This window comes from Tachypleus tridentatus, chromosome 2 (assembly GCF_004210375.1).
Source record: "Tachypleus tridentatus isolate NWPU-2018 chromosome 2, ASM421037v1, whole genome shotgun sequence".
Lineage (NCBI taxonomy): Eukaryota > Metazoa > Arthropoda > Merostomata > Xiphosura > Limulidae > Tachypleus > Tachypleus tridentatus.
This window is the reverse complement of record NC_134826.1, coordinates 108,971,185-108,998,104: the sequence shown is the minus strand read 5'-3', so window position 1 is coordinate 108,998,104 and position 26,920 is coordinate 108,971,185. Positions and strand designations below refer to the sequence as shown.

The following is a 26,920-nucleotide window of genomic DNA, read 5'->3' as shown; positions in this document are numbered from 1 at the left end:
CAATCAGTACAAATAGAACACCTTTGCCACTGGTCTTTTAGTCATGAATTTTCCCCTTGTAAATCCACTGTTTTTTGTTTATACTTGAAATGATAGTTTGGTAAAATTGGTTAGATGGAGTCACGTGTATCATGAGTGTCACACTCTTATTCATGCAGAGTTGTCGCCTGATGTTTACATGCAAGTTGCAGTTCAACCTTGATGATTCGGGGATATTAAAAGTGCAAGACTTTTGGCTTGCAAAAAAATGTTTTTACATACAAAGTGCAGCAATGAATAATAATAGCTGTACATGAAATGGGGAGCGAGTACTTCCCAAAAATACAATTTTAGTATTGGAAAATCATATTTTTCGCATTGAAACAAAATCACTAAACATCTATGTTTATTAAATTTCTCTCCTAGAAGAGCTTGTAACAGTTATTTCTACTTGTGGATGCTAGTTAACAGAATGTTACTTCTCAGGGTAAAATGCATGTTCCAACTTGTGTTCATACACTGAAATATTGTGCCCTTCCCATACATAACCATATAACCACATTGGTTGTGTGTGTTGTGTAGGCTTACCAATTTTTCGAAATGAAATTCCTAGAGATAAATTAGTGTTTATATATACACACATTTTTATATTTCATAATTCGTATACAGTATTTAAAAATTGGAGGCATATAAATGCTAATAATATGTAATTAATGGGAAATAATTCATGTATTTAAAGAAAACTGTATCCAAAATAATGACAAACTTTTATTTCAAAAATATCTATAAATATATCAAATTAAACATTTTTCTGTGACAAACTATTTCTTTTTTTCACAAGGCATGAAAGTGCCAAGGAACTGCATGCAAAATACTTTTAATAACCCAAGATATTTATCAAATACTGTATTTCAAAATGCAGTTATTTTTCTTCTGCTGTATAACAAGTATTCAGTAAATAAAATGTACAAAAGAAATACCTTAACTGTGCCACATTAGTAATTTATAAGTTAGTTCATTACTTTGGTTTCTTTAATGTTATTACCATTATCATATAGATAAACCTTCTCCGCCTGGTGGTCCATTGAAAGTGGATGATGTTCATGCTGAGGGTTGTACACTTAAATGGAACTCACCAGCTGATGATGGAGGTGTTCCTGTTGACCATTATACTGTAGAAAAGATGGATCCAGAGACTGGAAAATGGCTTCCCGTTGGTGAAACTCTAGGACCAGAAAATTCTATGAAAGTAAGTTTTGTATTTATTCATGAAGGAAATTTAGTGCACGTCAGTTAGAACAAATTTATCCTTACTCCTGGATGTATACATAAAAACACAGCTATGCAATTTCTTTGTTGAATACAATTTCAAACACTCATGAGTAAGACATTAGTCTCCAAATTATTTTCCAAATGATTGGATGCAGGATTAATTTTTGCACATTTTCAAGTTGCTCAACAGTACTCATATCAATAAATTGCAGAAATAACAGACTTCACTCTGCTCACAGTAGCTATTCCTTCCATGTGTGCCTTTGAGATTCTACCACTAGCCTTTTGCTATCTCCCACCTAAGATATGCTGTAATGTGAACTACTTTATTGCATAAAGTAAGCATTGTGCAACAATAGCCTTCCACTAATACGGAGGCAACACATCCTTCATGTACAGTAGATCCCTGTAAGCTCTCACGCTCAAAATTAACTTCATTAATTTCTTTCACACTGTCTTTAATAAGCATGTTTATGAAGCTTAAACTTAATCAATTTTGTGAGACCTGCATTACCTTTTCACAGTTTTAATTTTTTTTTTACTTTGTTTAACATTGATTTTAAACTGTGTTGCCTACTGCCTCTACACATTCTGGTGATATTGCTAAGACTTCCATTATTTGATCTTGTGAACCCTCTGCACTTCTCTTGTTCTTTCTGTTAGTTAATACACTCTCTTGTTTTCCAAATATTTTTTGTTTATCTATTACTTCTTGCTATCTCCCTTTCCATTGGATTGGCTGTCATACATCATGTTGATGATCCCTCAGTTTGTACCCAGTCAGCTTATGGCCTGCAGAAATACATTTATTTTTATTTGTAGACTAACTGGTGGATCACTCAATTTCATACAAACGGTATTTATCTTCTCTTCTAGTATCTTCCTCCTATTTCCTCTGTTCCTGTTCCTTCCAATTCTCAGCATCTTCTGCATCTTGGGTTTGCAACATCAGATATTTTGGACAGGAGAATCATAAAAAGAATCATTCACACTGATCCAGAGTTTTATTCTCATATTTTACCCTCCCTGAAAAGACTGGTTTCACTTCAGCAAACTGGAGGGCTAATTCCTCTTCATTGGCTTCCTCCCACCCCCACCTGTAGATGACCAAGGTCGACACCATGTGACTATATCATTCTTACATAGTTTCCTCTATTTTATTAACCAGGATCTGGTGCACCAGTTTTAAGTTCTCTCCTTTAGCATCATTAGCACCTTATACCTTCAACAGATTCATGGGAGCATTTTATTAACATATTCACAGCCTTGAATTTCATTTCCATTATTATATAGATGACTACTTTCTTCTTGTTATCTTCTCAGGAGGCCTCCTCCTTCACCACATCATCACTGCTTGAAGAAGTTGGCTGGTCAAGTATTTCAAGTCATTCCCAACTCTTTCTCAATGCCTTGTCCACCTTGAATACTTTCAATTTTTGACTCACTTGTACTTAGCCTTCTCCTGTTTATTTGTGAGACATGGAACATTTAGTCATCTTGACTCTTGCCTCTTCTATGCTTCCTATGTGAGAGGTTCTATCTCTTTTATGGACTCTCACTCATATGAGATAACTTGTCCCTCTGAGACAGTCAGAGACTTTTTTAGTGAACTTTGAACAAAATTCACTCACAATCTTTTGTACTCTTTTCCATTGTTGTTGTCATTTTTTCTGAAGCTCCTGTCTTGGTGGCTTGATTGTGTCAATATTATGCTTGGCATCTTACTGCTACCCTCTGTCACCTTTCAGTCTCTTCACTTAAATATATCTTAAGGGTTGGGGTGCATCTCTGAACAATTGCACATCATTAGAAGTTTGATCTGCTCTCAATCATACATTCCACATCAATGTTCTGGAAATTTTGGCCATCCATCAAACATGTTCCTATTTCCTAACTTGTCTTGTGTATATAACTTGCTTCAGGGACCTTTGCTTCCATATATACTGGACTTTCTATTTTTGGCCAATCATATGAAAGCTTGTTTGACAACCTTTTATTTCCTGGGAGTTTTGAAATTCATGATGGATCAACTCTCTATACCTTACAGGATCCTGGTAAGAGCAGGGGACCAGCCTATATGGTAACATCCTCATAATTTTGGTTCAGAGATAATGCTTTGCCAGCCAGTTGTGTTGAGAGTGACCATTCTTTTTGGCCATTATATAACTTATGATGATCATGGAAGATAGACTTGGAATCCTTGTAATTCAGCACACAGAGTGTCAAGTCCTTGAGCTTCTGGTTGAACTTCATTTATTTTGTATCTTCCCTATAATTCTGGGATCAGGGATGTTGCCTTGCTTCTCAGGTTGGGGAACCATGATTTAGGTTCATAATCCTAGGCTGGATAACCTCATATTGAGTGAGAAGTAAATGACCTCATAATACCAAGTTCAATTGGTTTCATTTTGTGCTTCTTCAAGTTGGGGAAAGGCTTGTTCATTTTACTGTTGTCTTCCTTCTTTTCTGTAACTTTCAGGTTGGATTCCTGGGCCCATAGTTCCGAGTTCAGTTTGTTGCATTTTTTGCTTCTTCAGGTTGGAGTGAGGGTTTGTCCACTTTTATGTTGCTTGCCTGCTCATCATAATACAGGTTTCTTGACATCTAAGTTTCTGTAACTTTCATGTTGGGTACCATTACTATAATATATGATAATACAATTATATGATGCAGCAGTCCCCCATGCTTGAGCCATTACACTGTGGATCTAGCTTTGGGTCAGTTGCCCTATTAGTACAATAGATAAGGGCCTGGATGATTCTAATAAGCATGTACAATATTTTCAGATTGCCAGACCAGATGCATCTGGTATTGCATGAAGAATGAGTTTTGGGATAAATGTCTCTTCTTGTGTGTTTCTTCTCACAGTGTTATGGTTTCAACACTGTGGCTAGTTGACCTTTACCACTCACATTTTATATTTCACTTCATCCAAGCAAAGAGCATACCTGTTTCAGAAATAGTGCAGACCCCATAAGTGTGCTATACTGTATCTCAATTTGCATACATGTTCTATGAGGATGTGTCTTTGTGTGTGTGGATCTTGCCCTTACTAGCACCTCGACCTTATCAGTGTTGGGATTCGAGCTGAGGTCTTACAGGAGGTAAGAGTATTGGAAATTTACATTTTCCTATACTAAAAATGTATTACCAGTAAAACTGACCTCCTCTTATACTATCCTACCCTTCCTTCCTGTCTGATTTTTGGGCCTCATAATTTGGCAGTCTCAAAACTTTGAATAAGAAGTAAGAACTGGGGTCTTATATACAGATCTGGTATATAGGGCTCATTGACATAGGAGAAGAACGTTATAATATTAATATTTCTATGGGTGATATAGTGAGGTATAAATACTGGGGCAAAAGAGATATAATTTATTGGGATAAAATTGAAGTGTGAGAAGTGGTAAGTATTATTGGAAATAAATTTTTTGGTATATACAAATGTAAACCTTTCTCTTTTAATACCATAATCCACATTCACTTAACAGTTTCTGGAACATGACTATTTAATTACTGCTTAGGATCTAGTAATTTTAGATATTGACTTTATTTATATGTGTATATTTAATATATTTTGTTTCTGTGATATTACTTATAACTTATATCTTACTTTGATGTTTCTGTGTCTGGAAAGGTTAAAGAAGTAAAAGAATAAATTTCATTTTACTGTGAGACAATCTTTCATTTACTGACTTAAGTGAAGATAAAGGAATTAAAACTATTTATTTTGCCAGAAATGTCATATATTTGTATATCATATAAAAATAATGTTTAAATCATTTTTCAGTATTCACCTTAATGTGTGCTTTAAGAAAGGCTTGAACATGATACAACCATACATTTAAAACAATTAAATATTTCTTAACAGTGGTATCTTGCTTTTATACTGTTATTCAGGTTAAAGGTCTCCAACCAGGGAAAAAATATAAATTCCGAGTCAGAGCTGCAAACAGACAGGGAGAATCTGAGCCTTTGGAAACTGACAAAGCTATTGAAGCCAAAAATCCATTTGGTTAGTAAATAAGTGGTGTATGTAATTTAACCAGTACATAGATTACTGGGAGATTTTCATGAGTTTGCTCTATATGTGTCTTTGCTGAAACACTAAAAATATCAAGTTCAACTAACATAACATAAGTTGTAACTTTGAAGTCCAGATTTTATCTTCAGCTAACAGTAGAGTCTAAAATAAATATTTTAATAAACCAAAACAAATATTTTGGTATCTTTAGGATATCTTTAATGCCCATAAAGCAGTAGTGAAAACAAATAAAAAGGAATATCAGACAACAAGTTTTTTTATTAATATTTATTGAGTTTGATTTGTTTCTTAATTCCTTTTTCAGATGAACCAGGTAAGCCAGGAACACCAGAAATTGAAGATTATGATAAAGACTTTGTGAAACTGAGGTGGAAACCTCCTACAGAGGATGGTGGTTCTCCCCTGACTGGTTATGTTGTAGAGAAGAAAGACAAATATAAGTAAATAAACAGTAGTTTTTCTACAGATATTAGATATACATTATACAAAACATACTGATTTAAAGCTGAGTTTATAAAGGGTGTACTAGATACCAGTGAAATAAGTAATATCTATGCAATTGGGGAAATGTATTGAATGGGCTCCTCATATTGCAGAGCCACAAAGTAATGCAGAAAAATTATAAATTTCTATACCTGTAGCTTATTAGTATGGACTGGCCCCCTAAAATAATTGCTCAGAGTAGTTTCAAGTGTTAAGAATGCCTCTGTTAGATAGACTGTGAAGAATAAAAAAACGCAATTAAATACACACTACATGGCCAAAAGTATGTGGACACCCCTTCTAATTAGTGGGTTCAGCCATTTCATCCACACCCATTGCATAAAATCAAGCATACATCCATGCAATCTCCATAGACAAACATTGACATTAGATTGGGTCATACTGAAGAGCTCAATGACTTTCAATGTGGCACTGTCATAGGATACCACCTTTCCAACAAGTCAGTTCATCAAATTTCTGCCCTGCTAGAGCTGCCCTGGTCAAATGTAAGTGCTGTTATTGTGAAATGGAAACATCTCGGAGCAACAGCAGCTCAGCCATGAAGTGGTAGGCCATACAAGCTCACAGAATGGGAACGCTGAGTGCTGAAGTGCGTATCTCATAAAAACATCTGTCCACAGTTGCAACACTCACTACTGAGTTCTAAACTGCTTTTGGAAGCAATGTCAGCACAAGAACTGTTTGTCGGGGCTAAGCAGCCTCATACAAACCTAAGATTACCATGTGTAATGCCAAGTGTCAACTGGAGTGGTGTAAAGCACACTGCTATTGGACTCTGGAGCAGTGAAAATGCATTCTCTGGAGTGATGAATCACCCTTCACTATCTGGCAGTGTGACAGATGAATTTTGGTTTGGAGAATGCCAGAAGAACACTACCTACCTGAGTGCATAGTGCCAACTGTAAAGAATTGTTGAGGAGAAATAATGGTTTGAGACTGTTTTTCATGGTTTGGGCTAAGCTCTTTAGTTCCTGTGAATAGAAATCTTAATGCTACAGCATACAATGACATTTTAGAGATTGTATGCTTCCAACTTTGTGGCAACAGTTTGGGGAAAGCCCTTTTTGTTTTAGCATGGTAACGCCACGTGCACAAAGCAAGGTCTATAAAGGCATGGTTTGCTGAGGTTGGTGTGGAATAACTTGACTGGCCTGCACAGAGCCCTGACCTCAACCCCATCGAACACCTTTGGGATGAATTGGAATGCTGACTGCAAGCCAGGCCTTCTCACCCGACATCAGTGCCTGACCTGACTAATGCTCTTGTGGCTGAATAGGAGTAAATACCCACAGCTATGTTCCAAAATCTAGTGAAAAGCATTCCCAGAAGTGTGGAGGCTGTTATTGCAGCAAAGGGAGACCACCTCCATATTACTTCCCATAGGTTTGGAATAAGATGTTTAACAAGCACATATGGGTGTGAATGTCAGGTGACCATGTACTTTTGGCCATGTAGTGTATAACTATGCTTATTTGTAATGAAGTAGGTACAGGAAACAGTGAAAGTATGAATTTAATACTGTGGTTTATTGAGTTTGCAGAATTAGACTGCAGAAGAATTGATGTTCATGTTTGTTATTAAGCACTAAGCTGCACAAAGGGCTGTCTGTACTCTACCCACCATGGCTATCAAAATCTGGTGTCCAGTAGTATAAGTCTGGTATTGAGCTTGAATTCCATGTATATATATATTTATGTTATAAATTTGAATTTATACATTTACTATGTTAACAAAATGTTGTGTGTTGAAAGTTATTTAAATTTGCTCTTTAATTTAGCTGTTTTTGCAGAATCACATAACCTCATATTCTGTACAGACCTGTTCTGGTTTGATTCAGGTATTGAAGTATAGTAATAATGCTGGTTTATGCTTACATTGTAATACATACATTGATTGCAACTCAAGTTCTAGAAAAAGGAAATAAGAAATGTATTTCTTTCATAAGTTTCTTTTGTAAACTCATCTGTACTTTTGTAAATTTAGGGTTTTTCATTTACTTGCTCTTTTTCTCTGATATCACATATTAATAACAGCTCTCTGTGATAAACTTTTTGTAAAGGAACTTAGCCATATATTTTGCCTTTTTGTTAACTTATGCTTCAAATCTGATTTCATACATGTAGCTCTACAAGAAATAAACAATAACACAGATTTTGTAACCCATTGGTCTTTATTTAGGTCTTTGAATAATTTACTGAAAGAAACTTCAACATTTTAAACATATTTAATGTTCAGTGACACTGAAAGTGTGATTTTCATTTCTAATTTTATGCAGTAGTTCATACATTGATTTTCTATGATTTGCTTGTGAGTTATAATTTATCGTCATAAATTTATTTTAAATCAACATATTCGCCATTAATCAGTTTCTTCATGTTTTATTCTCACTCATGAAATGAGTCCTATTTTCTTGTAGTCCTGAGTGGACTCCAGTAACAGAAGTGCCTGCTAGTGAAACTACTGCAAAGATACCTGATTTAATGGAAGGCAACCAGTATGAGTTCAGGGTTCGTGCTGTGAATAAAGGTGGTCCAGGAGTTCCTAGTGAACCCACTGCTCCTCACATTGCCAGACCAAAGAATAGTATGTATAATAAATATTATTGCATGATCTCTCTTTGCCTTTTGTTTTTAAAATGAACTATAATTTAATAAATTTACTATGTACATTTAATCCATATTTGTTATATTGTTTATTTATAATGTGATTTAAGCTGATTAAGTTTTTACTTTTCAATTTCACTTAAATATGAAATTTAGTGTCCATTTTCAATTCTTATAATTTTGTGCAAGCATGTTCTAATTTAAAGATGTATTGACCAGATTTGGAAAACTTGCCTAGTTATATCATTATTAATTTTTATTTCTATTATGTAAAAACAACTTTACCTTTTATTACATTTTATATAGTTTGTCTTCTTTTGACTTTTTTTTATTTTTAGTGGCACCCAAGATTGATCGCAATGCAATGCATGACATTCGTATCAAAGCTGGCAAAAGTTTTGAACTAAATGTCCCTGTTCAGGGTGAACCTCCTCCATCGAAAAAATGGGTATTGGATGGAAAACCAATGGATGGTAATCGAAGATGGACCATAAGTCATGAAGATTACAAAACTCATGTCAGTGTCCATAATGCAGAAAGAGGAGACAGTGGTACCTTAACACTTACAGCAACAAATGTTAATGGTACTGATAGTGCTAAAGTGACTGTCATTGTTATAGGTCAGTGCAAATATGTTTCTCTTTCAGTTGATGTATATTAAATCCAATCTTTGAATACATGAAATTGCATTGAAAGGGCTTAGCTTTGATAAAAATATCTGCAAGCTGATAATTTGTTTTGCTTCCACTTGTTTAACTGGAATTTGAAATTTAAAAGTGTTTTTTTACTCATTTCTGCTCATTTTTTAATGAATGAATGCATATTTATATGATAAAAATTAACTTGGATTCAGTTATCTTATCAAGTAATTAGATAAAATAGATATATTATGATACAGTGTACAAAACTGTTCATTGCATGTTTCTTCTGATGTAGTAATTAAGTACCTCAAATATAAATGTTTTGCACAGATTATGTTTTCTTAATCCATTATGATATGGGTGTTAAAGTTTCTTTATCCATTCTTTGTTATTATATGTTATTTTAAACTGTCTTTATCCTTATATATGTAATGTAGTAAATAAAGTAATCTTAATGCTTTGTGGTGTAATACAAGTTAAGCTGTCCTTATACATTTTTAGTTTAACATTACATAGCCTTTTCCTATGCGTGATAAAACGTGATGTTTAATTGTCTTTATTCCTTCTTAGATTCTTAAGGACAATAGCAAAATATGATGATCAATTAACCACTATCAAATATTATACTGTGCGATTATTAAATTGCTTTTATCCATTCTTGTTGTAATGTAGTGATTAGGATTACTTTTATCCAAACTTACTATAATGCAGTAAGTAAACAAGTTTCTTTCATATATGCATAACAGGATATAATCTTCAAGTATAAATGATTTATTCTTGGCATGATGCAGTGGAAAAGTAGCAGTCAAAGAGCTCTAACCCATTGAAGTTGTCCTCACTAGCTGTTCTTTTTTATTACTAGATGTGCCTGGTGCTCCTCAGAACATGAATATATCCAACATTACTAAAGATAGTTGCCGGTTGGCATGGAAACCACCCAAGGATGATGGTGGATGTGATATATCACATTATGTAGTTGAGAAGAAGGATGTAGAAACTGGACGTTGGATGCCAGTTGGAGAAACCATTGATACCAACATACGAGCTGATAAGCTAATAGAGAATCATGATTATACATTTCGAGTGAAAGCTGTGAATCGAGAGGGCGAGTCACCTTGGCTTATTGGTAGAGAACCAATTACTGCTAAAAACCCATATGGTAAGTTTTGTATGTATTGTCAAATAATAAATTAATTTTTAAAACATCAGATTTATCAGATGTGGTATTTCTTGTGTTTGTTTTCAAATGCCAAACATAGCAAGTAATAACATCAATTTGTGATGAACTGCTGTAAAATATCCAAGCATGTTTGTGTTTTTTAAATTATTGATTAATCAGTACAATGCATTTAATAATCTTATCTTTAACATAACAATTCAGAGATTAAGTTGTAACCTATCTTTAGAATTTATAAAAGTTGTGGGATAAAAAAACTAATTTACTTTATCTCTTCTAGATCAACCTGACAAACCAGCATCACCAGAAGTGGTAGATTGGGACAGAGATCATGTAGATTTAGAATGGCGGCCACCAAGACGTGATGGGGGAGCACCCATAACTGCTTACGTTGTTGAAAAAAAATCTAAACTTAGTCCTGTGTGGGAAGAAGCATTGAGAGTTCCTGGTGATGCAATGAAAGCAACTGTTCCTGACCTTAAAGAAGGAGAAGAATATGAATTTCGTATTGTGGCAGTGAACAAGGCTGGTCCAAGTGAACCAAGTGATCCATCTCAGTCAGTAATTGCAAAACCACGATATTGTAAGTTTGAATATTTTAGACATTATTTAGTGCAAGAGTTAAAATATTGCTACATTCATACAATCAATAACTATTAGCTATCTGTAAAAAAAAGTATACTCATAAAATTGCTTAAACCACACACAAAAAAAGAATACAAAGTTTGTTTGGATCTAAACGTTATGACCTCACAAGTAACTTAATGTCATATCAATTCGAGTTTGAATTTTTATTTCATTTTTATTTCATTCTCTTGAAATAAAGAAGAAAATGTTACAAATTACTTGTGGCTATGCTACTTTGTCTTTAGAACCATGTACACATCTTCTAGTTAAGCTGTAATCCTTTTATTTTTAGAATGTTTAACTCACTTAAGAGGTACAGTTTTGGAAATAATTTGTATGTATTCTTCTATTTTAGTATTAAAATTCACAGTGGGGGCAAGATATCAATTAAAAACTGTTTATACTGCATTTCATATCTTGCTTATTATGTTGATATTTTCTTCTTCCCATTTGTTTACAATTAGACAGTTATTAAATGTTAACAAAAAGTACAATATCCAATTCATTTTGTCTCTGTAACAAGCAAGTTTTGTATGACTGTTTGGTGCATGAAACACAAATTCTCAACAAAGTAGCTATACTGAAGTTTATTTGTTTTATTAGAAAACTTAACTTATTGTTAAAATAACTTTTCTAAAGTGCTATAAGCAGCAATGTAATTTTTAAAAAAATCAAAATGTGAAATCTAAACATTCAAGTCAATTGAGTGGCAGTAAAACAAGTTTTAGAAATTTCTGTAAAAATATTTCGAAGAAATTATTTGGAAACAAGTTATAAAAATTTACAAGTAGATATAACACATTTTGTTTCATATCTAATCTCTAAACTGCTTTTAATACAAATTAGGTTTTTGATATTTTCAACTATGAATGTGTTGCATAAAATCAGAGCATATTATGATATTCTTGATAACAAGAAACCCACTTGAAATAAAAATGTATTTCAGAATGGCTGGTATGGGTATTAATACCTTTATTGATTGGCAGAAAACAGCGTTTCAATCTTCCTAGGTCATCTTCAGGTTAATAAAGAGAGACTTTGCAACAGATCATTGCCAGGTGCATATCTTAGGGACGAGAGTATAAACAGTTACAGGATTGTAGAGGGTGATGCAGTTTGATGTTAGGTTATTAATTACGGACCTCTGAAGGACTGGTATGGATATTAATGCTTTTACTGATAAGCAGAGAACAACTGCTTATCAATAAAAGTGTTAATACCCATACCAGCTATTCTGAGATACATTTTTATTCCAATTGGGTTTCTTGTCATCAAGAGGTTGTTAATTGGTATAGGTATAAAGGTGTTCCTTTATATTGATTTAATTTTGGTTTTAGTTGTTATAGGAGTAGGGTTTCTTTGATTTTGTGTTTGTTTATATTTGTTTCTCTACTTTGTATCTGAGTGTTTTTTATGGTAATGTTGTGTTTATTTGACTTGCAGTGCTCAAAAACTTGTGAAGGTGTTTTTTTGTGTTCTTTGAATCTGGTTTCCATTTTTGTGCTTGTTTCTCTAATACAGAAGTTATGTCAGTTGCTGCATTGTATTTTATAAATTATATTGGTGTTCTGTTTGTCAGTGTAGTTTTTACGTTATGGACTTTAGTTTTGTATCTGGTTTTTGAATAAATGTAGTTTTTTCTGGAATGTTGTGTTTTGTTACAAGTTTTTTTTCCAAATGTTGGTTATTTTTTCTTTAATGTCAGGAACATATGGTATGTAGCAGTGTAAAGTTTTGTAATTTGTCATATCTTGGGAGTTATTGTTGGTCTAGGTGTATGCATATAATGTTCCCATGGGTTTTGGAGGAAATTTGTTAATGTTAAAGTGTTGTTTTATTTTGTTTATTTCATTATTAATTTTGTTGGGTGAGCATAGCTTTGTGGCTATGTTTACTTGGTTTCTTAATATGTTGAGTTTTTGTTTTGTTTCCTGTGCTGAGTCCCATGGAATGTGTAATTCAGTATGAGTGTTTTTCTGTGGATTTCTCTTTTGAATTGTGTATCAGTATTCTGTTCTGAAATACATATTATGATATGAAGTCACTCACTTAATTTTGCTTACAAGTAATAGTTCTTTTAAAAAATTTGTATTTTGCTAGTGGCCCCATCCTTAGACAAAACAGCTTTACATGACATGAAGGTTCGTGCTGGCCGGCCTATCAGTTACACAATTCCTGTGCGAGGTGAACCTACACCTTCAGTTACCTGGCACATTAATGACAAGTCTGTTCATGGAAATCCACGTATAGAACAGACTTTCACTGTCGGTCAAACCATGCTTGATATTCGCTCCTCTATTCGATCAGACAGTGGAAGGTACACTCTAATGCTGGAGAACTCTTCAGGGAAAACAAGTGCATCAGCTACAGTTACTGTCATGGGTGGGTTATTATGAAATTAATTTTGAATGATTAGTAGTTATTGAACTGTCATTGATAAAGGTCATGAGTGAAAATATACTTGATGTTTTTATTAATTTTGTGTTATAGTGGTGTTATGTTTATATTTTATTTGTTATATATTTCTAGAATTACTGATTCAGTGGACATATATATCAGTTGCTTAGGGCATGTAAAATAAACTTTTTTTCAAAAGTATAATTAGATAAATTATAAGTATATGTTATGTAAATTATTAGAATTAAATTTTTTTTTTCACTATGCTTATTATGTTTTTCTCTATTGGCAGATCGACCCTCACCACCTGAAGGTCCACTTAACATTTCTGATGTCACTAGAAACTCTGTGCAGCTCAGCTGGAAGGTACCCAAAGATGATGGTGGATCACCCATCAAGCATTATGTTGTTGAAAAAATGGATGTTTCCCGTGGTACCTGGGTAGAAGTTGGCACCACTACACAACTTACTTATAAAGTTCCCAAACTAGTTCACAAAAAAACCTATGAATTTAGGGTTCGTGCTGTCAATGAAATTTCTGATTCTGATCCTTTGGCTGGAGATAAACCTATTACAGCCAAAGACCCATGTGGTAAGCCCTCATCCCAGTTGATACATAATGACAGCAACTTTTGAATTGTTGTAAATATTTCATTATTTTAATCTTTTGCTTCATACATAGGAAATTGTATTTTTGACATCCATTGTTTGATTGTTTAATAACTTTTGTATTATAAAATAGTCAAACAGTTTCAATTTTTTCTGACCTATTTGAATGATTAATCATTAATAATTTATAATTTGTTTTCTTCATCTACAGCAAAAATTTTGTTTTATAAGATTTTGTAGTTGATGTAAATGTTTAACAGTTAGTTTTATAAATGTAATACTTAAGATTATTTGCTACAAATGTGTATATATATATAAAAATAATACAGATATTTCAATAACTTTATACAAACATCACTTTCTCAGAACAACCAGGTGCTCCAGGGAAACCAAAGTTAACTGATTGGGACAAAGATCATGTGGATCTTGAATGGGCCCCACCAAAAGATGATGGTGGCTCCCCTATTACAGGATACATTATTCAAAAGAAAGAACGTGGTTCACCTCTGTGGACTAAGGCAGCTGAGGTACCATCCTCAGCAACTAAAGCGACTGTTCCTGACCTTATGGAAGGAAATGACTATGAATTTCGTGTAATTGCTAAGAACAAAGGTGGTGATGGTGAACCTAGTGAACCATCTGATCTGGTTACAGCTAAACCCAGATTCTGTAAGTAAATAATCATAATATAGTACCAATATGGAAAGCAAATCATTGTTATGATTGGTTGTATTAAAAGTTAAGTTTAATTATTAATTACTAATTGGTTTTATTGATAAATACTAACTAGATTACAATATACATTTTAGCTATTTATATACTGCTAGCATAAGGAAATCCTAAGATAGACTGTGTGGTTATGGTAGTAATGGCTAGCAGATTTACTGTCAAAATATAGAATGTAAAGAGATCAGAAACTGGTATTTTGTAATGAAAGATAAATCCAGTAACGAGTTAATATTTAGAATTACGTATAGTGAAGGCTATTAACCATGACAACAAATAATTTTTAATTTTCTGATCACCACCTGCAACAGCATTAAAACATAAATAACCAAGTTGCAAGACATTAGCTGTTGAAATACTGGCTTTATTTATGGCTCTTAGTTTTCAACCAGGCTGGCGAACTTTTATATCGAAGAAACATTTTTAGTAGTGAAGTATAATAAATAAAAGAACAGTTGATTAAAAGGAATTATTTTTAAGTTACCATCCTGAAACTAAAAATGTGGGTTTGATAATTTATTTAATGTCTCAGATTTTATGTGATTTGATAATCCAGGGCTTAATCTTTAGTCTGAGTTGATTTCTTTAGATTTTGAACTGCTGCATTGGTATCCAGCTAATAATTATTCTACTCTTGTAGGGATTTTGATCTGAGTTGATTATAAATCAGTTCTGTGTTACATAATTGACCAACTTGATTTTGTGTTGTGTGTGTAGTATATGCCTGGAAAAGTTGAGTACAGTATCATGTATCCACTGTTGGCCTGAAGCTGCTGGTAGAGCTACATGATTAGTATAATTTAATAATCAGTTAGTTGTCTATCTCATTAACTAATTATATGCAACTAATTGATTATTTTCACATGTGGCTTGAATAATTGAAATAATAAAATAATAGTAATAATTGTAAACACAAAGTTTGTTTACTTTATCATTTTCATGAGCTGTGACACTGATTACTAAAGTTGAAAAACCTTGAAGTGATTCAAGATAATAATGAGAAATCATAACATTAATATTTTAATCACTTGTACAATTGTTATAATTGAAAATGATGATTTTTAATTATTTTTCTTAAAATTAATTGATTTAATCATAATTTTGATCAATTGATTACACTGCACAACAATTTTTTGAAACGTTTTTGCTGATTGTGACAGGTACCTGGTGGGTATGCACAAATATAATTTTGGTTTTGCTTCATCATGTAGGAACTCTGAGAAATAGACAGTTAACTGTTTACCGGAAATGACGTATTTAACTGCATTTATGTTTCTAATACACTATTAAGTTCAACATAATCAAAAGTGTTTTGCTCCTGATTTTCGTTTGTATTCAATATCCAGTGAATCACATTGCAGTGTCCAACAGTAGTCAGCAAGCATTGATGGATTCCAGTTGCCCTGATATTCTGGTGAAACCTTTCACCATGTTCGTCACTGCCAGCACAGAGATTTGAAGGGAAGATGTCCAAGTGTGAGTGGAGGAAATGAATCTTGAGTGACATGTTGCACTTCATTGTTTTGTATGCTTTGAGAAGTTTGTCTACCAGCTGAATGTAATATGGGGCTCTGTAATTGCGAAAAAATTGTCAACAACTTCTTTGAAGGCTTTCCAGGCAATATTTTCCAGCCCAACTAACAGATTTTCAAACTGCTTGTCACTCATAACATGTCTGATCTGAGGTCCAACAAAAATGCCATCTTTGATCTTGGCCTCAGTTATTCTTGAGAACATCTGTCTTAACTAACAAAAACCTTCGCCTTCTTTGTTCATTGCTTTCAAGAAATTCTTCATAAGTCCCAATTTTATGTGAAGAGGAGGCAAAAAAATCTTTGCCGGGTCGACAAGCGGTTCATGAGCCACATTTTTCTGTCCTGGAACTAACTCTTTACGGAGTGGCCAGGTCTGTTTAGAATAATGTGACTCTTTGGCTCGACTGTCCCATTCACATATGAAACAACAGTGCTTTGTATAGCCGAGCTGCAGTCCCAGTAACAGAGAAACGACTTTCAGACCTCCACAGATATTCCAGTTGTACTTGCTGTACTGGTTGTGCTTCAGCAACATTTCCATGTTCTTGCAGGTTTCTTTAATGTGTGCTGCATAGCCAACAGGTATTGAAGGGTGAATGTTGTCATTGTGTAACAGAACAGCTTTGGGGCTTAACAATGATGAATTAATAAAGAGATGCCACTCTTGCGGGTCATGGTCACAACCCAAAGCAGAGAACAATCCTTCGATGTCAACACAGAAACAGAGACTGTCAACTTGTGCAAAGAATTTGGTTATATCATTATGGCAGCTTTGAAAAACAGAAATTTTCGTATCTGGTGACAGCAAACACCATTGCTGCAGTCTCAAACCCAGCAATTCGGCTTTTGCTTTTGACAGACCCAAATCTCTGACCAGATTGTTTAATTATGACTGTGTTATGAGATGTGGATTGTCTGAGGAGCACGGTTCAAAATCCAGATCAATGTCACTGCCAGTTCCCTGCATTGCAGTTTCTTCATCTGGTTCGTCTAAGGTCCATTTCTCTGGTGGTTTTGGAATTGGAAGACTGTCGTCATGCGGCATGGGTCTCATTGCTGAAGGCAGATTAGGGTATTCAATTGACTTCTTGTTTTTAGCAGAGAAACCAGACACATTAGTCAAACAGAAGTAACAGTCCGTCACATGGTCTTTCTGTTCTCACCATATCATTGGAATAGCAAATGGCATTGTCTTTCAAGTGCCTCTGAGCCAAGCTCTCAGACAGACAGCACATGTTGTACAATAAATGTGAGGCACCCATTCCTGGTCTTGATCACCAATTTTACAGCCAAAGTACAGATGATATGCTTTCTTCACAAAAGCAGTCATTGAGCATCTCTGATGAAGAAGCGTATACTCGCCAAAAATATAGCAGAATGTATTGCAGCTGTTACAGCATTGACGAGACATATTGACTGACACCAATTGTTCTGTAAAACGTCTATAATATCTAACTTGTTACAATCCTACTGAGACAATGTTATGTTCTGAAACAATACATACACACTATAAGGTCTGTGTTAATCCAATGAGCAGCATCTGTGTATGCAAGCCACTTTTATAGCCTGCTGAGACAGTGTCAAGCTTGCTCTGGCCTGCAAACTTCCACAGAACAGCCTCCAACCTGGTGTGATTTAATGCCTGGACATGCCCAGACTGCACAAAACATTGTTCATAGGTCTCTTACAGAAACAAAAATTTTTGGACACAAATATAATTAAAAATATGACAAAACTGAATATTTCGATGAAATGGTACATGATGGGCAAATTTGGATATGATTTTCGTGATCAGCAGCCAATAATCTATAAGGAACACCAAACAGTGTTCAAGAAGCAAAAATTTTCTTGTGCAGTATAATTTAATGAGGCACAAATCAATGTTATTAGATAATCACTTATATCCATTAATAAAGTTAATTGCACATCCATAGTCTCTGATTTGTGCTAACTCTTGTAAATCTAGTGTATCAGCTTGTGTGTTTTGGGTTAGGGGTGAACATATTTTTGAGTGGGAGGGATAGTGTTAGTATATCATATGTAATCATTTGGCTGGTGTTTGAGCTCTGCTAAAGCACTCTGTCATGTGCCTAGGATACCTAGATAGAATGTTTAATATCCTGATCTGTTACACATTTTAAAGCCCTCTGTATGAAATAAGTTTTTAGACATTTCTTAACAGAGCTGAACTTTAATATTTAAATATGAGGTATTGGTGAGAGTAGTTGAAAATAAAAATTTTATTTAAGCTTTGAAATGCATGTTTTACCTAAATGTATAATTTATATATTTTTTCATCAGTGGCTCCTAAAATTTTGACTCCAATGACAGAGGTGAAAGTAAAAGTTGGCCGTACCCTTCACTCAGAAATCAAGTTTATTGGTCAACCAGCTCCTGAAGTTCTCTGGATGCAGAATGGGAAGAAGCTATTATCCGATGATAGGATTACCATTTCTGCTTTTGATGATTATACTGTTGTCAATGTAGTAGATGTCAAGCGATCTGACAGTGGACCTTATGTCCTAACTGTGACAAATGATAGTGGAAAAGATAGTGGCACATTAACTGTTATAATTCTTGGTATGTGAGTTGACTGCTATTTTTAATATTTCTTTATTTTATAGAAAAACATCATTTATAGATCTGTACTTGATGCATATTGACAGTCACTTTGCATTTGTTTACATTAGACTATTACTTCTATGAGTGATGTGTAAGTGAAATAATTTCTTTTTAATATTTTTAGTTTATTACTTTACCAGGTTTCTACATAATATTTCTTATTATTTCTGAAGTTTGTTGTTTTATAAAACCTAATTGCACATAACAAATATATACAGATTTCCTGTATAATCTTTATTCAGAATATTAATTTAATAATATTAAATTATAACATATGTACTTGTTTTATGAATATTTTTCTTCTAATGATTTAATATCAGAACTCCCACTAAGCATGATTTAAATAACTGTAATTTGAATACAGTAATTACCTCTTCTGACAAGATTAACTCTTCCCCTTCAGTGCAGTTCTCTGTATACATACTTTTTCTTTATGTGTGCCACAAGTCTTTTGCTTTGCTCTTTTGGAATTACAACACTCCAACATATTTCTCATCCAGATCGTTCTGTTTTGCATCCTCACCAATAGGAGCAATGATATGATTACATGACACATGTAACTCCCTCTGTACTCCTCTATCAAACTATCACTTCTCATTTGCTAGCATTTGGGTTCGTACATGCTCTTTTGTGAGCTTGATGATGATTAATTATAGATTTTGTTTTCCTCCCAAAGTGGTTATTTTTAAACTTAGTTTGCTTTCATTGAACTAAATTCCTATACTATTATTTTTCAATTAATTCTAATCACTTTATTTCTGTACTTGATTTAGGTGAACCTTTTCTATGAAAGGAAGTCCAAAGTTAAGGTTTCCTCTTCAGAGGTTACACTAATGACAAGCAATTTTTCCCAGGCTTCAGGTGTGAGCAACACAGTGATGAATTTATCTGCTTGTATACATTGAGAGATTAAATGTTACATAAGATAATCGTTGTCCTCAGACATCGACCAAGCTGTGTCTGAGCTTATTAAGACTAACAACGACTGTGATAATCTTTTTCCATCAATAGAGTTTACTATTCCTTCACATTTCCAACCTGAGAAGTCTCTTAGGCATCATTCAGTCTTTATAGATTTTGCCTCATGTTTGTGATGTTTTATCCCTTTCACCTATTTCTTATTCACTTTGTTCTTTCTTATCGCATTAACAATATTTACAATCCTTTTTGGTCTTCTTTCCTCCCATAATATTTGGGTTTGTGTTGATCAATTTGCCTCACAATTAAGTGAGGGGATTAGCATTCCACACAACCTGAGGACTTCTAATTAATCTTCTATTTCTTATCATCATGAGGACTATCCATTTCTAGATCATCAGTTGCTACCTATTTGGGGAAGTCCAAATCAAATGTCATTTTTACCCCAGTCCAACACTCTTGTGACCTTATAGGTCATAATACCATATTTTACACAGTATCTCTTTGTTGATGATTAGTGGGTGCTTCAGGTTCTATCAGAAGGATTTCTTTTCCAATCTATTTTCCACTCTCAGGATTTTCCTTTCTTCATTTCTTACATCTGTGAGAAATGGTTTGGAAATAGCTTTTCTAGCAGGCATGCTTTCATTCCCACTATTTTACTGTCTCCAAAAAACTGGGAATTGGCAATTGGTAATTCATTTATCTTGCCTCAACTGTTTTATATCACTACTTAATGAGTAGTGATATAAAGAGATAGAGATGGGTGTTTTCTGCAGGGTTCTGGATAACAAAAATTGATATTTCCAATGCTTACTTGTGTATATTGGTTTCACCTTAGTCTCATCTCTATCTTTTGTTTATCCATCTTTGGGTAGTTTACCAAGTTTTGATCCTCCTCTTCAGACTTGCCTCAGCACTTTACATGTTTTGTCAAATAGTCCAGGCTTTTGTGTTCCATCTTCATGCTTTGTGGCTGCCATTTCATTATTACATATAACTTACTCATTCCAAACAGAAATCACCCAATCATACTTGGCAGCTTCTTTCTGTGGCAGCTTGGGTGAGCTGGCTGATCAAATTGGAGAAGTCCTTTTTCAGACTAACTCAATATCTGATCCATTTGGTAGACTTTCTCAACATAAATATTAGTCGAGCATCCTTTAGGACATCATTCAGTGGAACTTTCGGTTCACTACACCCTCTTAGTTCAGTCACTTAGTGCTTGTGAGGTTCTATCACTAGACTCTTTCGATGATGCCCACATAAAATCCCTTCAGTAACTTCATGAATTATGGAACCTTGTTTGGAGTTTTCTTTCTACCTCCATTTCTTTTCTCCTTCCTTGCAAGATGATCTGCACTGGTGGGTTGTGCCACTTCCTCCCCCAAATCCAGATCATCATCTCTTCAAGGATGCATCCATTTAGGGATGGGGGCATGGTGAATTGCCGTGAAACTTTGGGATGTTGGTCTATGAATGAAAGTGCTTTCCATATCAATGTTCTTCAGCTTCTAGCTGTACGTTGGGTGTTACATCACTTTCTTCTTCTTGCTTGACATTGTATGGTGATGATTTATTAAGATGTTTCTACAGTTGTGGTACATAGCAATCACCAAGGGAGCAACTGGTCCAAAGATGTACGTTTTTAAAAGTTGGATGTATTATATTGGGCCCAAGCACATAATGTTTGCTTTATTGTTTGTCATGTACTAGGTGCTTTCAATCTAGTTGTAGGTCGTCTTGCTCATTCTGATTAATTATATCCAAAGGAGTGGGCATTAAATCCCCTTGTATAGAGGAATATTTGCCATTGGTGGGGTTCACCCACATGGATGCCTTTGCTATGGGTTTCAAAACCAAGTTACATCTTTGTTGGTTGCCTGTACCTAATCCACATGCTCTGGCAGTAGATACCTTCAGCCAGGATTGGTCACCCAAGTATCTTTATAATGTACCCACCCATCTGATTACTTCATTGAGTGATATTTGTCCACTCCACTCTTTGTTGAGTTGTACTGATTGTTCCTCATTGGCTAGCTCAGCCTTGGTTTCCAAGGTTATGACAACTGCTCCTGTCCCTCCTCTACCTCTTCCACTTTCTCCTTCCCTACATTATCAACATCAGTTACATGTTCTAAATCCTGACATTCACATCCTGCACCTTCATGCCTAGCTTTTGTTTAATATTTGGCAAGAGGATCCAGTTTCACATGGTGAGTCACTTTTTTGTGAGCTAGCTCCATTTCCCCATCTTCCAACACAAGTGGATCATATTCTACAGTTAATCTACTACCATAAGATTTCCTGCTGAAAAGCCTACCATGGCTCATGTGGCAGAACTTCTCACCTGGCTTTTCAACCATAAATCTTCAATCTCTACTCTTTCCAGAAATTAGGTGGCCTTATCACATACATTTGCTTTTTCTCATACCATAGGGTTTTAATTCCCATGTTCTTACCATGTTCTTGCATTATGTTTTCATCATGTTTTATCTCTCCTTCAAAACATATTTCCTTTTTCTCTTAGCCTGTGGATGTCGAAAGTCAGACTTATTTGCTATTGAAGTTCCTCCCCCCCACTGAATATTGTGCAGAGAGGTGAGTACTGTATTGAAAGTTATAATTTTCCCTGACTGAAAATGTGTTTCTGATAGGTACTCACCACTACTCATACTTCCCATCTTTCTTCCTCACTTTTCTCCAGTGTTTACAACTTCTGCCAAAATCTGAAGTGATAGTTTGGTAGGAGAGGGTAAAGGGAGTCGCATGCACATGTCGTGTTTCTGTTGATGAAGTGGCTAGAGACAAATAGTATGGCATAAGTTGTAGTGAAGGCTTGTGTTATGGGTAAAAAAGGTTTGGCATATAGAAGGCAGACTGAACTGGAATGGCTAATCATCTGAGAGGAGGTAAGTATCTCAGTGATGTCGAGAAACCCACTTGTTGAGAAATTTATATGCAAAAACAGCTCGTTTTGGGTTGAGAAAATATTTTACATAGAAGGTCGAAACGTTGTTCGCTCTTCTATGTAAAATATTTTCTCAACCCAAACCAGCCGTTTTTGCATATAAAAAAGGTAAGTATCTGTCTGATATACATTTTAAGTATAGGAAAATTATAACTTTTGCAGAGGTAGTAAGTAATATTATTGAAGAAAAGGCTATCCCAAAAATAATTTTTAAATCACAATTTTATTAGGCAGTTTGTTAGTATTAAATATGTTGAATAATCATTAAAAAAATTTCTATAATCCTTTAGTCACTCTTTAGAGTAAATTCGTTTAACCAGTAGAGTACATAAATAAATTTCAGAAGGGTTTTTGAAAGTGTCAGTTATCCACTAAAAATGAAATTTAGAATTTGACTTTTATTTTTTCAATACTATTTCAATATCCATTAATCACACTTTTGCTCAATGATGTATGTACATGTACCAAGGTGGGAAATTGAAGGATGTGTAAGTATTGTGATTATTGCACTATGTGGAAAACATTTTGCCACACTGTTAGATACATCCACTTGTCTCACCAAACAGCTATAAATTTTAAGATGGATGAATCCAGTGATAGCATTTAAAGAGTTAACAAACAGTGGTGGTTAAACAGGACTTTGTATTCCTTCATATTTCATCTTGGTGATGATATATACTTTCACTTGTTTTATTTGCAGATTCTAATTAATATAAATAGTATTTCTAGTAAATGTTTCTTTTGTTGTTGTAGATAAACCTTTAGCACCTAAAGGTCCTCTTAATGTTGATTACGTTGATAAGGATCATGTAGTTTTATCATGGAAACCACCTGAAGATGTTGGAGGCAGTGATTTAACGTAAGTATTTGTGATACAGGTGGAGAGGATCAAGAACATGTTGTTGGATGTTTTAAAAAATGTTTGTGATGTCTCAATTAATTCTGGCTTAACAAACATGTAATTGTGTTTAGTGTTATACTGCAGACTACTTAGTTTAATATAGTAGACATTTAACTCTTATATCTTAAAATGCATATGAAGTTACACCTTTTTAATTTTTTTTAACAATAAACGTTTATTTGATTAAGACCTTCTATTCCTTGTTGGAGTTGCTTACTATAGTGAAGCTATTGGTGTCATCATGCCATCATGATTTTTATTTGAGATAGTAATTCTTCAAATATGTATAGACACTTGGATCAAGATTGTGATTGTATGGGCTGATGAAACTAACCTTCCATAGCTTCAACAGTGAACAATATTTTTAAATAAAAGAAACTTTAGTGATAAAAAACTCAAACCTGTATTGAACTCAAATGCATTAGCTATAATTCTTTTAAAATATAACTCTATGTTTTCACTCTCTACATGCTTACTATTTGTTTTAGATAAATGTACTTTCCAATGTTTATATACTTAAGTTTTATGTATAAAGTGTATGCAGTGTTGGTACTAGAAATGTATTTGACATTTTGTAAAGGTTAAAGTGTTGACTGTAATTGAAAAAATTGTGATTCATATCCTGTAGTTTTAGCACCAATTTAGAAATGTTAAGTATTGTTCAACTTAATTTTTTTTATAATAAGAATTGTATGATGGAGCAGTCTGTTAATGTATTAGTTATATGAAAGAAATATGTGTATTCTACATTAAAGTGAATTTGCCATTTTCTTGTGATCAGTAAATAGTTAACAGTATTGATTTAATTATTTAACAGTGGTTACATTGTGGAGAAGAGGGACAAAACACGAGATGGAACCTGGGTTCCTGCTGTACTTCATGTTCCACCTAACACCACGAAATGTACTGTCCCAAAGTTAATGGAAGGCACAGTGTATGAGTTCCGTATAATGGCAGAAAACCCTCAGGGAGTGTCTGAACCATTGACCACTACCAAGCCTATAACTGCCAAAAGTCCTTATGGTAAAAAGTATATTGACTATTTTTGTCATATGTTTGAAGTTTCAAGATAAAGAACATTATTATGATTAACTTTGTTAAAAGACTTTCAGAATAATTAGTTTTGCCTAGAAACAGTTAGGTTTGGATAACTAGTCAGTGAATTTTGTAATAAATTTCATTGTATTTGTGTTTAACATTATAATGTTATATTATTCATAATTCTGCATTTATGACATAATTTTCAGTAGGTAACTGATGGTGAAATTTTTGGCAGTGAACACGTGGTTGTTAAGAGCAGCTGTAAAAAACTACCTATACCACAGCTATATTTATATTTACAATGCACAGGTGTCCCAGGCACACCAGGCCAACCTCAGCCAGTGGATCATGACCGAGACTTTATCAAAATTAAGTGGACTTCTCCAAGATCAGATGGCGGCTCTCCTATTCAAGGCTACGACATTGAAAGGAGGGATACAAAAGCTAATAGATGGGTACGAATTAATAAAACACCAGTTAGGGTAAGTTTTGCATCATTGACAGGTTACTGTATGTTGCTATTTATTTGTGAGCAGTCTTTAAACAGAGATAAATGTGTTTAAAATTTTGTAATGTATAGTTTTTTTAAGATTTTGATTATAAGCTCAAACTAAGTCTGAAAGAGTAGATATTGAGTGCAATTTTATTTAATTTTATAATCAGGACAATCTCGCAGAATCATATATGTATGCATTACGAAAACAGTTTATTAGAAATAAAATTTAGAACCAACTGTATATTGGACATTTTGTTAGCCACGTTAATTTAAGTTTACATAAAAAAAAATAAGAGATCATATTTTGTTTATGACAGAATGCTTTTGATATAAATTTAAGTATTTGAAAAATGGGTTTCAATTTTTTTTTATTTTTATAGGGAACAGAATATAATGATGACACAGTAACTGATGGACATCAATATGAGTATAGAGTCATAGCAAGGAATGCAGCTGGTCCTAGTGAACCAAGTCAGGCTTCCAAACCTATTGCTGCAAAACCAATGAAAGGTATATATTATGAATAAGTTCAAGTTGTTGTTCTCTTTAGTATATTTCTTAAGTATATTACTGTATGCATATTGAAGACCATATTTCATTGTAAAGAGTGATTAAGCCTTTGCACTGTCTTTAAAATCAAAAGATATTTATAGTAAGGGTGATTACTATTTTGGAAAAAAAGAAATGACATTTTTTGTTAAGGTAAACAGACTTTATTTTATTTTCAAATTAACTTGCTTGTAAAGAGGATTATCAAAATGTTATACAGAAAAATATATTCTGTCTATTACAGAGAAGCCAAAACTGCATCTCGATAGTGGCCGTAACATTCGAGTCAGAGCAGGGGAGCCATTGAATATCAGTATACCCATGACTGGAGCTCCAGAACCAGCTATAAGATGGACCATTAATGACAAGCCAGTGCCAGTAACTAATCGCATCATAACAGGAAGTGGTGATGAAAATGTGAGCCTAAGTATACCTGTTTCTCAGAGAGGTGACAGTGGCAAATATACTATTACTGCTAAAAACCCATATGGTGAAGACTCAGCTGATATAAATGTACTTGTATATGGTAAGTTTTTTGGGGTTTTTTTGTGGTTTATTTTGGCAGGTATATGAGTACATTTATCCAGCAGTATCTTATTTGGTTTCAATATCTGCTGGGGTGCAGGTTTTGATTTTGTCTTATAATGTAATCAATCTCTAATCCTTGTTTACTTGTTCCACACTTTATTCTGTAAATGAAATCTTGGCTCAGAAATTTAATTATTAATTTAAACATAACACCTTATATCTTAGAATTACAATGATCATTCTCTACACATACTTGCCCATAACTTCAGTCTTTTTCTACATTTACCAAATTAATTTTAAACTAAGCACAAAATGCCCTTGTTATTATGAAACTGATAGATATTATTGAACAACATAGAAAAAACTGGCATGGTTTTAGTGGTTTGTTTTTGTTCTATAATTTTAGAAGCAAAGGGAATATATATGAATAATAGACTAATGTATAAGCCCCTCAGTGGCAAAGTGGTATATCTGTAGACTTACAACACTATAAAATGGGTCTCAATACCATTGGTGCACAGAGCATAAATAGCCCATTTTGTAACTGTTATACTAAACTACAAACAAACAACTAACTAATTCATGATAATTTTTCAAAATAAAAATAATTTAATTTTAAACTTTCAACCTTGTAGTTGACAATTTTAAGAGATTATGATCATGACTTCAAGTCCTGAACAAAGGAGACATTTGAAAACTATAGCAAAATTATTTTTATTCAACATATTACTCTTTATTAATATGTATTTATTTAAGTAATTATACTGGTATGTTTTACT

General features: G+C 33.8%; 1 pseudogene across 1 annotated transcript in view; it reads left to right on the top strand.

Moving 5' to 3' along the window:
• The window catches only part of LOC143244816 (twitchin-like), a 296,421-nt pseudogene that overhangs the window by 186,939 nt on the left and 82,562 nt on the right, over positions 1-26,920 (top strand). Inside the window, exons 75-90 of the transcript XR_013025339.1 lie at positions 1,038-1,228; positions 5,152-5,266; positions 5,601-5,736; positions 8,217-8,383; positions 8,742-9,023; positions 9,907-10,203; positions 10,502-10,804; positions 12,949-13,230; positions 13,538-13,837; positions 14,221-14,523; positions 18,417-18,695; positions 23,380-23,485; positions 24,345-24,550; positions 24,878-25,050; positions 25,445-25,574; positions 25,858-26,139. The product of XR_013025339.1 is annotated as a twitchin-like (transcript). The remainder of the gene's footprint in view (positions 1-1,037; positions 1,229-5,151; positions 5,267-5,600; positions 5,737-8,216; positions 8,384-8,741; positions 9,024-9,906; positions 10,204-10,501; positions 10,805-12,948; positions 13,231-13,537; positions 13,838-14,220; positions 14,524-18,416; positions 18,696-23,379; positions 23,486-24,344; positions 24,551-24,877; positions 25,051-25,444; positions 25,575-25,857; positions 26,140-26,920) is intronic.